The following is a 13555-nucleotide window of genomic DNA, read 5'->3' on the forward strand; positions in this document are numbered from 1 at the left end:
CGTGGAATTGTCGTTAAGGTTCCTCATCCGCTGTGAAGTGTTAAACCCGTTGGTAATTGAAAATTTTGAGAAGCTAATCGAACGCAATCCTCAAACAAGATTCATGACATTGTACTACGCGTACATGACTCTGGAGGTTAACCCTTCTTTGAATCTTCCCAATCACGGTTGCTTCCCTGACTTCTCAAGTTCCGCTGTAGTTTTTGATCTGACCATGAAGCAAGATATCCGTGGAATACCAGATCTGCTTCGTTCGGAGCAAATACCAAAAATTTTTGCAAGCAAGTTCGGTCACGCCAGCTGCGATAAAAGGTTTTACACAGACGGGTCAAAAACAAATGATTCCACTGGATTTGGTGTATATAACGAGTTTCATAGCGCCGCATATAAACTTCAGAACCCTTGCTCCGTGTATGTCGCAGAATTAACGGCTATACATTACGCATTAGAGCGAATTGCCTCTCTTCCCTCTGATCAATATTTCATTTTTACGGATAGCCTTAGCTCCATAGAGGCTATTCGTTCAATGAGGCCGGTAAAGCACTCTCCGTATTTCCTTGGTGAAATACGATCTACATTGAGTGCTCTATCGAATGAATCATATACTATCACCTTGGCCTGGGTCCCTTCGCATTGCTCGATTTCGGGCAATGAGAAAGCGGACTCGCTTGCCAAGGTGGGCGCTATGGAAGGCGATATTTATGATCGACAAATCGCCTTCAATGATTTTTTTTCAATGGCTCGTCAACATGCATTGGTCAGCTGGCTACAAAAGTGGGATGCCGGAGAGTTGGGCAGGTGGTTACATTCCATTCTCCCGCGGGTATCGAAGAAGCCGTGGTTCAAGGGGTTGGACTTAAGCCGAGACTTTATTAAGGTAATGTGTCGTCTTATGTCCAATCACTACTCTCTAGGCTCTCACTTCTATCGAATAGGGCTCACAGATAGCAATCACTGCAGCTGCGGTGCAGGTTACCAGGATATCAACCACGTAGTTTGGGAATGCCCCGAATACGGTTTTGCCAGATCTGATTTATGTGCATCCCTCAGGGCCCAAGGGAAACCAGAAAAGGAAGACATTAGGGATGTGTTGGGTAAACTTAATTTTGTGTACATGAAGCTGATGTACAATTTTTTGAAACAAGCTAACATCATTGTTTAACTCCCCTTTCTTGTCGGTCCACTTGTCCACCTTGTGTCCCCTCGAAACCCGTCTTTTTGTATCGTTACAGGTTGTCATTGTCCACTCAACGTTCGACCAGCAGCAAAGCAAACACGTCACAACTTAAAGCTGCTGAATGTCAACGGAACGATCCCATTGTCCTTTCCCATCCTTGAAATTATTGTTACCCCTAACCTCGACCAAACCGCGAGTTTTTCGGTTCCCCAAAACTAACATAGAAAATTAAGAAACCACCATGAATTTGTAAATAAAATCAAAAGAACTCGGCTCCGTAATGCCTAATGGCGCATGAGCCTAATAAATAAATGATTAAGTAAAAAAAAAAATAATAAATTCGCTAAACAACTAAACTGGATTGATAATTGATTTTTATCATCTCAGCCTTATAACAATGTTGTTCAAGTAAAATATTGTCCACATAGTGTTGAAAGTTTCAATGTCTGCTACTGTTGAACTGATAAGAGAAATACAATTTTTTAAGTGTTTTATCTCTAAAACTGTTACATTTCTTTATTTTTAAAAATAAACCGACAGATTATAACAGCAATATGTTTGCTATTCTTGGTATGTTTGGGCAACTCTTGTGATTCAAATAATATTAAATCCGTTTCTCTCCATATAGGCACTATCATAGAATTGTATGAAAATAATAATCCAATTGGCATAATTCGAAAATAAAAATAAAAATTACAACATCGGAGGAAATCAACAATTTTTATTTTATTTGCAGAAATTGCTTTTGTGCAGAAATTGTCTTGAAAAATCTCTGCACAAGCCTTGTTTATATTTTTTGGTTATTTTTATTATCTTGATCATACTTGTAAGTGATGAAGTCATGAAAATTAGTATAATAAGATTTTGAAATGGTATTTGAATTGAGAAAAATATGTTTAGAGGTCACATCAAGTCAATTTAATCAAATAACTGTTGTTTAGCTGTTTAGATTTTTTTTAATACAAATCAGAGAAAGTATAAAAGTACAGAATGATGTTCTAGTTATGTTTAACAAGTTCAAACAACCACGTTTTGATTAGTGAACAACTGTCACGTAGCAGCCTCATTAAAAATTATCGAACTATTTTTGGAACCGGTAGATTTAAACAGGATTAAGTTACAAATCCAGGAACACCAGCACAGGACAAGAGACGTCTGGTTCCACATCTTCAGAAAATAGAGAGGGAGATGAGTAGGTTAAAAAACAACAAAGCCACAGGATCAGATATTCGTTAATCGCCTGTTGTTGCAGAATTGCCGGGAGTACAATGTATCCACACATCATTAATCAAATTTTGTTCATCGATTTCAAATCGGCCTACGATACATATGATCGAGACCAGCTATGGCAGATTATGCAAAAATACAGCTTTTTGGTCAACCTGATAATATTGATCAATGCGTAGATAGATCGAGTGATGTGCATACCCAGAGTATCAGGGACACCTTCGAGTCTTTTCGAATCTTGCTGTTCAACACTACTTTAGAGGGTATGATAAGAAGAGCGGGAATAGGCATTTTCATGCGACAAGTCCGTCTATGCAAAAGTTTACATCGGTGGAGCTCCGGTGTCATCTCCATAGAAGAACTGTCGAATTTCTTTAAAGTGGGCTGATATGAAACGACTCGTAAAAAGGCCTACAGAGTACGAAAAAGGCCTCGTAAAAAGGCCTGAGTGGTACGATCTTCCGAAAGTACGTTCAGCTACTTAGTTTCGTCAATTATATTGATATTCTAGCACGGTACTTCAAGAAGATGGTGGATACGTACAACTGATTGAGGTCTAAAGTTAGGCGAATCGGACATCAATGTGTCGAATAATCAATGTGTACGATAACCAGCGACTCAAAAGATGCATGCCCCCACCTCGAGGTCATATTGATGAGGATGAAATCGAGGCGATCGGAGAATTCGTGTACTTGGACTCACTGGTGACCGCCGACAACGACACCAGCAGAGAAATTCAGAGACACATCGTTGCTGGAAATCGTGTCTACTTTGGAGTCCGCAAAACTCTTCGATCGAGTTAAGTTCGTCACTAAGTTAACCATCTACAAGACGCTGATTAGACCGGTACTCATTTATGGGCACGAAACATGGACCCCTCGTACAGAGAATCAACACGCCAATCGCAACGCTTGGCGTTTTCGAATGGAAGATTTTGCAGATTACTACGGTGGAGTGCAGATAGAACACGTCCTGAGAAGTTATGGTGGGCTGACATGTCAACAGATTATCGTTTAATAATCCGACCGGCACAAGACGATGTGGTGCGCAGCGAGCAAGATGGGTCGATCAAGTTGAGGATCACTTGCGGATTCTTCATAGAATGCGTGGCTAAGGACCGGCAGCCATGGACTACGTCAAATGGAGACGTGTCCGGCCGCCCAGGACTTACCCTAACCGGTAAGGTTAATAAGTAAATTACAACAAATCGATTTGATTGATTTTTTGATTGAACAAATAATGTATTACAGTTGTCCATATAAAATTAAGAGATAAAAACCTGTCTCTGCCTTGTAGGGATAATGCGCCTGAAGAATAAAAAATGATTTAGATTATTTATTTTGTCTGTTTGATAAAGCTAAACAGCTTCATACATTAGACTTTACTAACGACCACATAAACGCCTGTGAGTAGTAGTGCCCTCTGAGCTATAGTAACGCCCCCCAGAAAACAAGACGACTAAGTAGCTCAAATTTTACGACGACAGGGCTGGGTGAAATTATGAAAAAAATCCACAGCCGAGCACGTGGATTTTTTTCATAATTTCACCCATAATTTGTCCATCTTTACCACGCGTAATGAGTTAATTAGTTTAATAACCATGCGGATTGGATTACCGAACAGCTCAATATAAGCGTCAATTTATAGATGTAAAATTGTTAAACAGCATTTTCCTCCTAAGATTTTGGTTGGGTCTGCCGATGAACCACGTAGCCACAAAACCATCTATTTCCTCCTTCGTGATTTTTTGACCATACAAACGTTTTGAAATTTGTATGGGCCGTGGTCTTTGGCCAATCCATGAACCTCCCCCCCTCCTCATAGATGACCAAGTGGTTTATGGACAGCCGCTTAGATGGTTTGCCTGATAAAAAGGAAACAAACACTCCAAAAGGTTTCTTTTAACTCAATTCCGATTTTATTTGCTTGAGATCCATAATAATGATTTTTACAAAATAATATTTTGGGTGAATTGACGTCTGTGTCCGGAATTCGAATCAATTCAGTAGGTACATTTTTTACCGACAAAAAAACTAAACAACCAATTTTTTCGGTTGTAGGACATTTCCCAGAAAGTCAAACCCCAGAACGACATTCCCCAGAATGACGTTCCCCAGAAACCCATTCCCCAGAATGGGACATTTCCCAGAAATCCATTCCCCAGAATGGGTTTTATACGTTTGTAAAGAGTGGAAAAAAATTGGTAGTTTAGTTTTTTGTCGTTAAGAAATGTACCTACCAATTCGAATTCCCAGATGCTTCGAATTACGGACACAGACATCAATTCACCCAAAATATTATTTTGTCAAATTCATTATTATGGATCTCAAGCGAATAAAATCGGAATTGATTTAAAAAATCTTTTGAACGGCGAGTGTTTGCTTCTTTTTTCTCAGGCAAACCATCTAAGCTGCCGTCCATAAATCACTTGGTCTTCTATGGAAGGGGGGGGTGGCATACAAATTTCAAAAAGTTTGTACGGTCAAAACCGGGAAAGAGGTGGTTTTGTGGCTAAGTGGTTCATCGGCAGACCCAACCATAATCTTAGGAGGAAAATGCTGTTTAAAAATTTTCTTGATTGTGTCTTAACTAATTTCATAATTGTGCTACTGTCGTTTCCCTGAATATCATTTCCCTGAATGCCACCTCTCCGAATGACCCGTTTCCCCGAATAGTGATGCAGTTCAAACAGGTGCAAGAATAGTCTTTAAGGACTGGGTGCTGAACTAAAATGAATGATTAGCAATTAAAAGAAGAAAATAAATTAGATTTGAATGTCATCCTCGACTAAATATATCTTGCCAAAAATGCCAATGATGGTGAAACTCGAAAGAACCGCCAATCAAGTGAAGAAGGGTGCATATTAGATGATCGGTTCGTTACCACCTCGAAACACAAAAGTTATGATAATTATAAGAGCTAAAAACTTTTCGGAAACTAGGCTATTAGAGGAAACGGGTTGTTCGGGGCACTGGCATTCTGGGAACTGGCATTCGGGGAAACGACATTTGGGAAACCGACATTCGAGGAAAAGTAGCTCAACCGTTTAAGGTGAAACAGTTTGGAATCAACTTCTAAGATTGTACTAAAACTTTAAAGGCACAAATCTCGCGAAGAAAGCATCCCACAACAGTGCACTTTTTATTTTGGCTTTGTGCACTAGCAGAAAGCTTAAAATAAGAAGATCAGGAACGTTTGCCAACTATTTCTCCAGTTTTGTGCATTTGAAAACGTGAGTAGGGTGAGAAGTCGGCCATTGTGCCGGCCATCTTTGGATTCCGAGATGTTTCACCTTAACATAAGCTGTTCCTACATATGCCATACTGTGTTTTATGATCAAACTTGATCCAAGCTATTGTTTTTTTGTTTTCATAGTTATTCTTCCTTCTTTTAAAATTGGCTGTTCTTTCCAATTGTACTTTCAAAGGGAGATTGGTGTAGTTTAATATGTCACAAAGTAAATTAATGGAATTTGTTTTTCGGCTTTCATGGCATATTCTCCCTTCTTTTGAACATATGCTGTTCTTCCTAGGTTTATTGTCTAAATAATTAGGGATGGTACACATATTATGTCACGCTAAATTTTAACTTTTTCGACGAGAAAATCGTCAAAAAATATAAAAATCGTCCAAATTGTTCGAATTACTGCAACAAACCGAAAGTCCTACCGTTAAAAATGAAAAAAAAAACAATACGAAAATGTTTTACCTATGAAAATTATGATTTTCCTCGAATTTTCCAGTTAGATGCATTCACTGTTTACTATTTACCATTTTCCTGGATTTGAACACCTCAAAGATCTCTTGTTATTTTTTTTCTGGGGAATGTCCTATTCTGGGGAATGGTTTTCTGAGGAATGTCCCATTCTGGGGAATGGATTTCTGGGGAATGTCCAATTCTGGGGAATGGCGTTCTGGGGAACGTCATTCTGGGAAATGTCGTACAATCATTTTTTCCACTCCTTACAAACCTATAAAAACGATTCTGGGGAATGTCCTATTCTGGGGAATGTCCCATTCTGGGGAATGGATTTCTGGGAAATGTCCCATTCTGGGGAATGGATTTCTGGGGAACGTCATTCTGGGGAATGTCGTTCTGGGGTTTAACTTTCTGGGAAATGTCCTACAACCGTTTCTCCGTGTAGGAAGAACAGCATATGTTCAAAAGAAGAGAAAATATGCTTTGAAAGCAAAAAAACGAATCCATCATTTTATTTTGTACATACAAAGAATATTATACCAATAATAATCCTTTGAAAATACAATTAGAAAGAACAGCCAATTTTAAAAGAAGGAAGAATTATTATGAAAACAAAACAAAACATTATAATTGTCATAACTAAGTGTGTTTCAAGGTGGTGAAAAAACCGGTCATCTGATATGCACCCTTCTTTACTTGATTGGCGGTTCTTTCGAGGTTCACCATAATTGGCATTTTTGACAAGATGTATCTAGTTCATCACCCAGTCCCTGAAGACTATTCTTGCACCTGTTTGAACGGTATCACTTTTCGGGGAAAAGAGTCATTTGGGGAAATGTCTTTTGGGGAAATCGGTCATTGAGAGCTGGCATTCGTGGAAATGATTCTGGGGAATGTCCCTTTCTGGGGAATGTCCCTTTCTGGGGAATGTACCTTTCTGGGGAATGTCCCTTTCTGGGAAATGGATTTCTGTCCCATGTCCCATTAGGGTGGGGCTTATTTCCAAAAATCTTCCGTAGTCAGGATTTACAAAGTGGAAAATGATCATCGGTCCCAAAATAACATCCTGTGAAAAAATGAGAATTTTCGGTGAAGGTTTAGAGGTGGCGCAAAGGGCGTAAGTGCAATTTTACCATTTTAGTGAACTCTGAAAAAATTTGGTATGCTTTTCAGCTTGTTTTGGTGATTTTAGGACCCTTAAGGGCAAAAAATCACCTCAAAATTGCGATATCTCCACTCCTTTAGATGATATTTGACGAAATATATTTTATACATGCGATTTTTGACCCTTGTATAGGGTACGCTGACTGATTACTATGAACCCGAATAAGCATATGAATAGCTGGGGAGGATTCCTATGAAAGTAGAATGGAACAAAGAGCGAAGAAGAACGAGAGAAAGAACAAAGGACACAGAAGAATGTAAGGTGGGGTGAGTTAAACAAAAAAGGTGTAACTGATGATATTATATTAGAATGAACTCCGGAACCGTGAAAATATCTCGGTTGAATGTATGAGATGTGATTATATGCAAGTTTAACACTAAATTTGTGTTTTAGAATGCCCGTTTGATATAACTTCAGCAATTGCTTTTATAATCTGAAAGAAAGTACAGAGGGGCCTAAACCCATACAGGCTCAAAATCCGTACACTTCATACAAATAGAAGGAGTTTTATATGAAGTGGAAGGGTTTAGATTCATTTCATAAGTGTTCGGATTTTGATCCCGCACGATATATCCTTCCTGCTTTCTAGCAGTAACACTTCCTTTTAGAATTTCCACAGGAATTTCTGGATTATGATGCCATTTCAACAATTAATTGCGTTTGGGCTTCCAATACTTCACTTTTGCCACAACACCTTCAACATAACTTCGGACAAACGAAAATGCAGTTGAAGTTCAATACATCGTTCTACATCGGTATATGAAATCGATGTATATAAACAACAACAGAAGGAAAAAATCGGTAGTAAAAATTCAAATTACCGCACGAGCTTCTATAGGGTGCAAGAGATAAGGCACTTCAGGTTGAAAACCTCTAGAATTAAAACAAAATTAAAGCTTCCTAGTTCTGAAACATATTTTTTTTAGGAATTGCGACAGAGCTCAATGAAGGAATTTTCACAGGATATCCTATGTATATATAAATGCTTATATTAATTTTGTTATGAATTTAATTAATACTGTGTGAGGCTGAATTTCCAGGATGTATATTTTGCAACGGTCCATATCGATAAATTGCTATCAACATCCAGGGAAAAAAAACCGAACTAAAGCAGTGAAGTGGACATGAATTTATCTATACCTACCAGGAGAATAATGATGAAACTTCGCATGGAGTTGAGGACATTTTAGCCGTTACTATTTTTCTATTAAGAGTAATCTAAAATCGTATGCATGGGTCGAAAACTAGAGATGAGTCAAAAATTGGTGCTCTTTCCCTACTTGAAGAAACATTGCTCGAAATATTTCTGAAGTAGGTAATATTAAATAGAAGCCAATATAATCATCGTTTTCTACTGGAACTTTTCTCCATTGCGTAAATCGAGATTTTACAAGATTCCTCAGTTACACTCAACACATCACTAGTTTCACCCTCCCAACTGTTTAACCCAGCCCACCTTACATTCTTCTGTGTTCTTTGTTTTTTCTCTCATTCTTCTTTGCACTTCGCTCCATTTTACTAGCATAGGAATTCTCCCCAGCTAATCATATGCTTATTCGGGTTCATAGTGATCAGTCAGCGTAACCTAAACAAGACCCAAAAATCGCATGCATAAATATATTTCGTCAAATATCATCTAAAGGAGTAGAGATATCGCAATTTTGAGGTGATTTTTTGCCCTTAAGGGTCCTAAAATCACCAAAACAAGCCGAAAAGCATACCAAATTTTTTCAGAGTTCACTAAAATGGTAAAATTGCACTTACGCCCTTTGCGCCACCTCTAAACCTTCACCGAAAATTCTCATTTTTTCACAGGATGTTATTTTGGGACCGATGATCATTTTCCACTTTGTAAATCCTGACTACGGAAGATTTTTGGAAATAAGCCCCACCCTAATGCAGCATCTGACGAACGGAAAAGACCAGAAAACCCGTGAAAAATTATTTGTTTCACCCGGAATTGCGGTAACGAAATTCCTATTAATTTATTATCCTTTTATGACACAACTTGTTACTGATTTCAAAATTATCCTTATGACTCATGTAGGGGTAAATAACTAAACAATTATACATTTTATTGTTTTGATTAGAATAAGAGAAAAAATATATAACATTTATTTTCTTTTGGAATAACATGAAAATGTCAAATTATTATATTTGAATCAAAAATCATTGTACATGAAAAATTTCACTAATATGCAATCTCTCTGTGCTAAAGTTACTCCACTAGCTCAATTTGATGATTTTCAAAACACGTCTCGAGAGCTTACAGTGTGTTTGGCAAAGAGCCCAATGCAGAAAATGAAACAAGAAAGGTTCAGAGAATCGATATCACGGTAGTGAGCGTAACAGCATTGACAGCAGACAGTGGGATATATAGGCCTTTTCATGTGACAGATCCGTCTATGCATTTGTTTACATCGGTGGAGGACCGGTGCTAACACGGGCCTGTCATTTTCATAGAAGAAATTTCAAAGTGCTTCCCGATCAGCTGATTTGAGACGTCATTTGAATAGGCCTATTGAGTGTTCTACACGGAGAAAACGAAGTACTCAAATTTGTGTTCATTTGACCCAACTCGGCACGTTTGTGCGTTACCCCAAATTTGAGTAAATAGCCTAGTACTCAAATTTGAGTAACTGCATTAAAATACACCAGTGGGTAGTATTTACCCAACGTCACCTCGAGTGAAAAAACTCAAAAATAGGTAGTTTTTAATCAAGACGAAATGCAAACAAACAAAATATGTAATAGTCAAAAACGCTCAAATTATATTTTTATAATTAGTGGAGACGGCCAACATTCAACATTCATTTTACGACATTAATATTACATTTCATTTTACTCATTTCATCACTGTTAAATCACATTCACATCAATCAGCGCGACGGTTCTGGCAATCTTGGAACAGTTGGAACGGCGTCGCGGTAACTCTTTTGGAAGCAGCTTATTATTGGTTCCGGAAATCTGCATGGTGGGTACAGGAACGGCAAACAGAAGTTGAAATGAGGCGTGAGGATTCGGGAAAAGCCACTTCTTCATTCTGACAATCTTTGACATCTGAAAAAGAAAAAAAAAATTACATTATTTTTCAGCACACTTAGCTCTTTGGTGGACTTTCACCTCTAGTAAATCCAGAATATTTGCTGTTCAGCTGCCGGAGCTTTATATGAAACATTCAGGAACATTGATGTAGCACTTTATAATGTATGTCAAACATAATTTTAAACATTTCCGGATTTAATTTTAAAGAAAAATACGGTGTTTCCACTAACCCGACTTACTCTGACGGTGAATGTTTTGAAATGATCAGCGTTGACATTTCAAAATGGCTGATGCGTTTTTTCATCCAAAATTGAGTTTAAACTACTCAACGGCTAGTACACAGCGCAAATGCCATACGATGAGTTATTTATATTCAACTTTGCGTTTTAAATGTGTTTGTTGTTGATAGTTTTGCTAACTTGTGTGATTAATCGATTGGACCGAGGATTGGACTGCTATTTTGGGGCAATTATTAACTCGATGAATACCTGCAGTAGTTCAAACAAAATAGTTTATTATTATGTTAAAAAAAGAAATTACATCAGTTCAAATATTAAAATTGTTTGGGGGTAATAAATTGAACAAGTATTTTTTTACTCAAATTTGAGTTTCCGTTAAACAACTCAAAGTTTGGGTTAAATTGACGTATTTGACAGAATGAAAATCACCCATTTCGTCAGTTCGACTGCCTTTACTCATTTTTAAGTATAAAAAAATTTATTTTTGAGCAAGGTTGATGATACGTGATAATTTTCACTACAGCTGCAGGATTAGGTTCATTGTCAAATGATGTGAATGTTCATGCTGAGAATGAAAGCTTCTTTGTTTATGTATGAGACAGATGAATGAACTCCTTCTGAATCAGTGAGATACTAGTTCACTGTTTGGGATGAATCTTAAGTTTCCTCACTCGCAATAATGTTCATTGGGTATAGGATATTCATTGACCGATTCTATCGTAATGATTTTCAGCATTCATTCTGATTATCACTCATAATGAAAATATCACCAGTACGACAAGGTGAAGTTGTTTCGAGCATATTGTAGGCTTATTTCTTGCCAATCACTAATTGAACATCAAAAGTAGATTCGGAATTTGAAATTGATTTGTGAACAGAAAAATTAACTAGGAAAATGTTTTCTGCTCGTAGCCGCTCAATGGCTTTCAGTGATTCTATCTATGCTATCCAGCGATTCTGATTATATGAACCGTTTATCCGAATGCGACACTTACCCGAATTCTATTTACCCGAATGCGACATTTACTCAAATTATATACAGTATTGTGAATCAGACACGATCTTCAAATACTAGTACTTCTGCTTCAAAATTTACCATTTACCCGAAAGACAAATAAACGAACGACATTTACCCGAATGCTACATTCCCCCAAATGCGACAATAACCCGAATGAGGTCCCCGTGATTCTAGATCATAAATCATATTATGGAAGACCATATATAACAAGACAGAAGAGGAGAGAGGATGGAGAATCGTCTTTGTTCATATTTTACAGATTCTGTACAAAATAATTTGCATAGGGTGAGATGATCGAAAACCAAAGGTCAGTTCTAACATTATAAATTGTTGCAACAACAGAATTCGAAAGATTTTCTGCTATTTGATAGTTCGGAAATGATTTAGCCATCGGCTAAAAGTCTTATTGTAGAGTGTAGATTCAAGCTAGGGGCTCTTAATTCTTTTCGAGGGTCAAATAAGGCGCGTTGTCACTTTAAAAACGGGAGTTAGTCAACTGACTGTTGACAATCAAACTATTTGTTAGCTCATGATTCGTTCAATTAAAAATGGGGTCAAATTAATAGCCGAGGACCAAATTTGGCACTAGGAACGTTTCTTATGAAGCAGGAGTTTCAATTTTTTTTCGTGTCTGGTTCACTGTACACACTTGACATAAGTTAACGAATTCGATAAATTATTTACCGAAATCTCAACAGCTGATTAATCGGCAATCGATTCGGTAAACTCACAGATTACCGAACAGTCTGTAAATTGGATTCTGACGAGCAACTGTCAAATTTACAGACCGTTCGGTAATCGCTTATCGATATACGGTGCCCAGCTCGGTGCACCGGTATTTTTGCTGCGTTTTGTTTTTTTTTTTATCGAGAAAAAAAGGTAGAAGCCACGGTATTTGGTTGCTGCAATGATTTATTTCATATCAATAGTACGTGGAATTGCACTCAGAAAAAAATGATTCCAGAAAAAAAATATCATCGTTATGTCAGTAATGCGGAGCCTGTAGTGCCTTTTCCTTCGATGTTTCAAATCAGAGGTAAGCTTCGTCGGTGGGTAAACTATGAAGAGGCCTTCATAGCGGAACGATGCCCATCGGCGTGTTCAAAGCTTTATTCATGCTGCAAGCAATACAGTTTAGTTGAAAAAATATTAATTGCTATTCAATTACCTCTGATGTAGAATCTGCACTTCATCGCACCACACATCTGAAAGATGTGTCATGTTTGGACTTTCCAAGTTACCGAACTCGGTGACTTGATAGGACGATTACCAAAAACTCGGTTCTATATTTACCGCCTTTGGTGATACCGATGTTTTGCAGACTTTTCGGTAATTTTTTTGACAGTTTCATGCTAGTTTACCGAACTTCAGCTATTTTGTTCAAGCGGCAATGTCAAAAATCAACCAATTACCGAAACATCAGTAATTTCATAAGATACCGATCGCTTTCGGTGATTTTCATTACCGAACTCCTATGATCTGTTTAAGTGTGTACCATATACAATTCAGGAAAATGTCACTTTCGGGTAAATGATATTCGGGCTTTTCTTATAGACTCAATCTAAATAACCACACAGCCGATCACTCTGAATATTCGATGCATTGAACACAACCAGCCAGTAATCAATGGATCACTTTGAAGTATTCAGAAAATCAACTCAAAGTCCATAAAATCAAACTCCCGGTAAGATTTCTGATTATATTGAAACCAAAATGATTGTATCTAGAATAACTGGGGACTCATTTCGGATGAATATCGCATTCGGGTATTTGTCGTTCGAGTATTGGTACAATGTCTATCCAACTGACCAGTCAATATTTCAGAAACGCTGCCAATACCAATCTAAAAAACTGTCCGTTTTCACTCATGGCAACCAATTATCACCTGTTTATGTGAAAAAAAGAAACCGCGATAATCAGTTCCCGATTTTCACTGAGAATGAACGTTGGTTATTGCCGATTGAGAGACCGATAGATTTGACAAT

At 37.7% G+C, this 13555-nt stretch overlaps 1 long non-coding RNA gene across 1 annotated transcript; it reads right to left on the bottom strand.

Moving 5' to 3' along the window:
- Window positions 1-10037: 10037 nt before the first annotated feature.
- On the bottom strand, window positions 10038-10956 carry LOC110678473. The gene is made up of 2 exons (XR_002501647.1): window positions 10392-10956; window positions 10038-10328 (listed from the first exon to the last, which is right to left on the bottom strand). It is a non-coding gene; the product is annotated as an uncharacterized LOC110678473 (long non-coding RNA).
- Between the last annotated feature and the right edge of the window lie 2599 nt (window positions 10957-13555).

Source organism: Aedes aegypti, chromosome 3, assembly GCF_002204515.2.
Source record: "Aedes aegypti strain LVP_AGWG chromosome 3, AaegL5.0 Primary Assembly, whole genome shotgun sequence".
Lineage (NCBI taxonomy): Eukaryota > Metazoa > Arthropoda > Insecta > Diptera > Culicidae > Aedes > Aedes aegypti.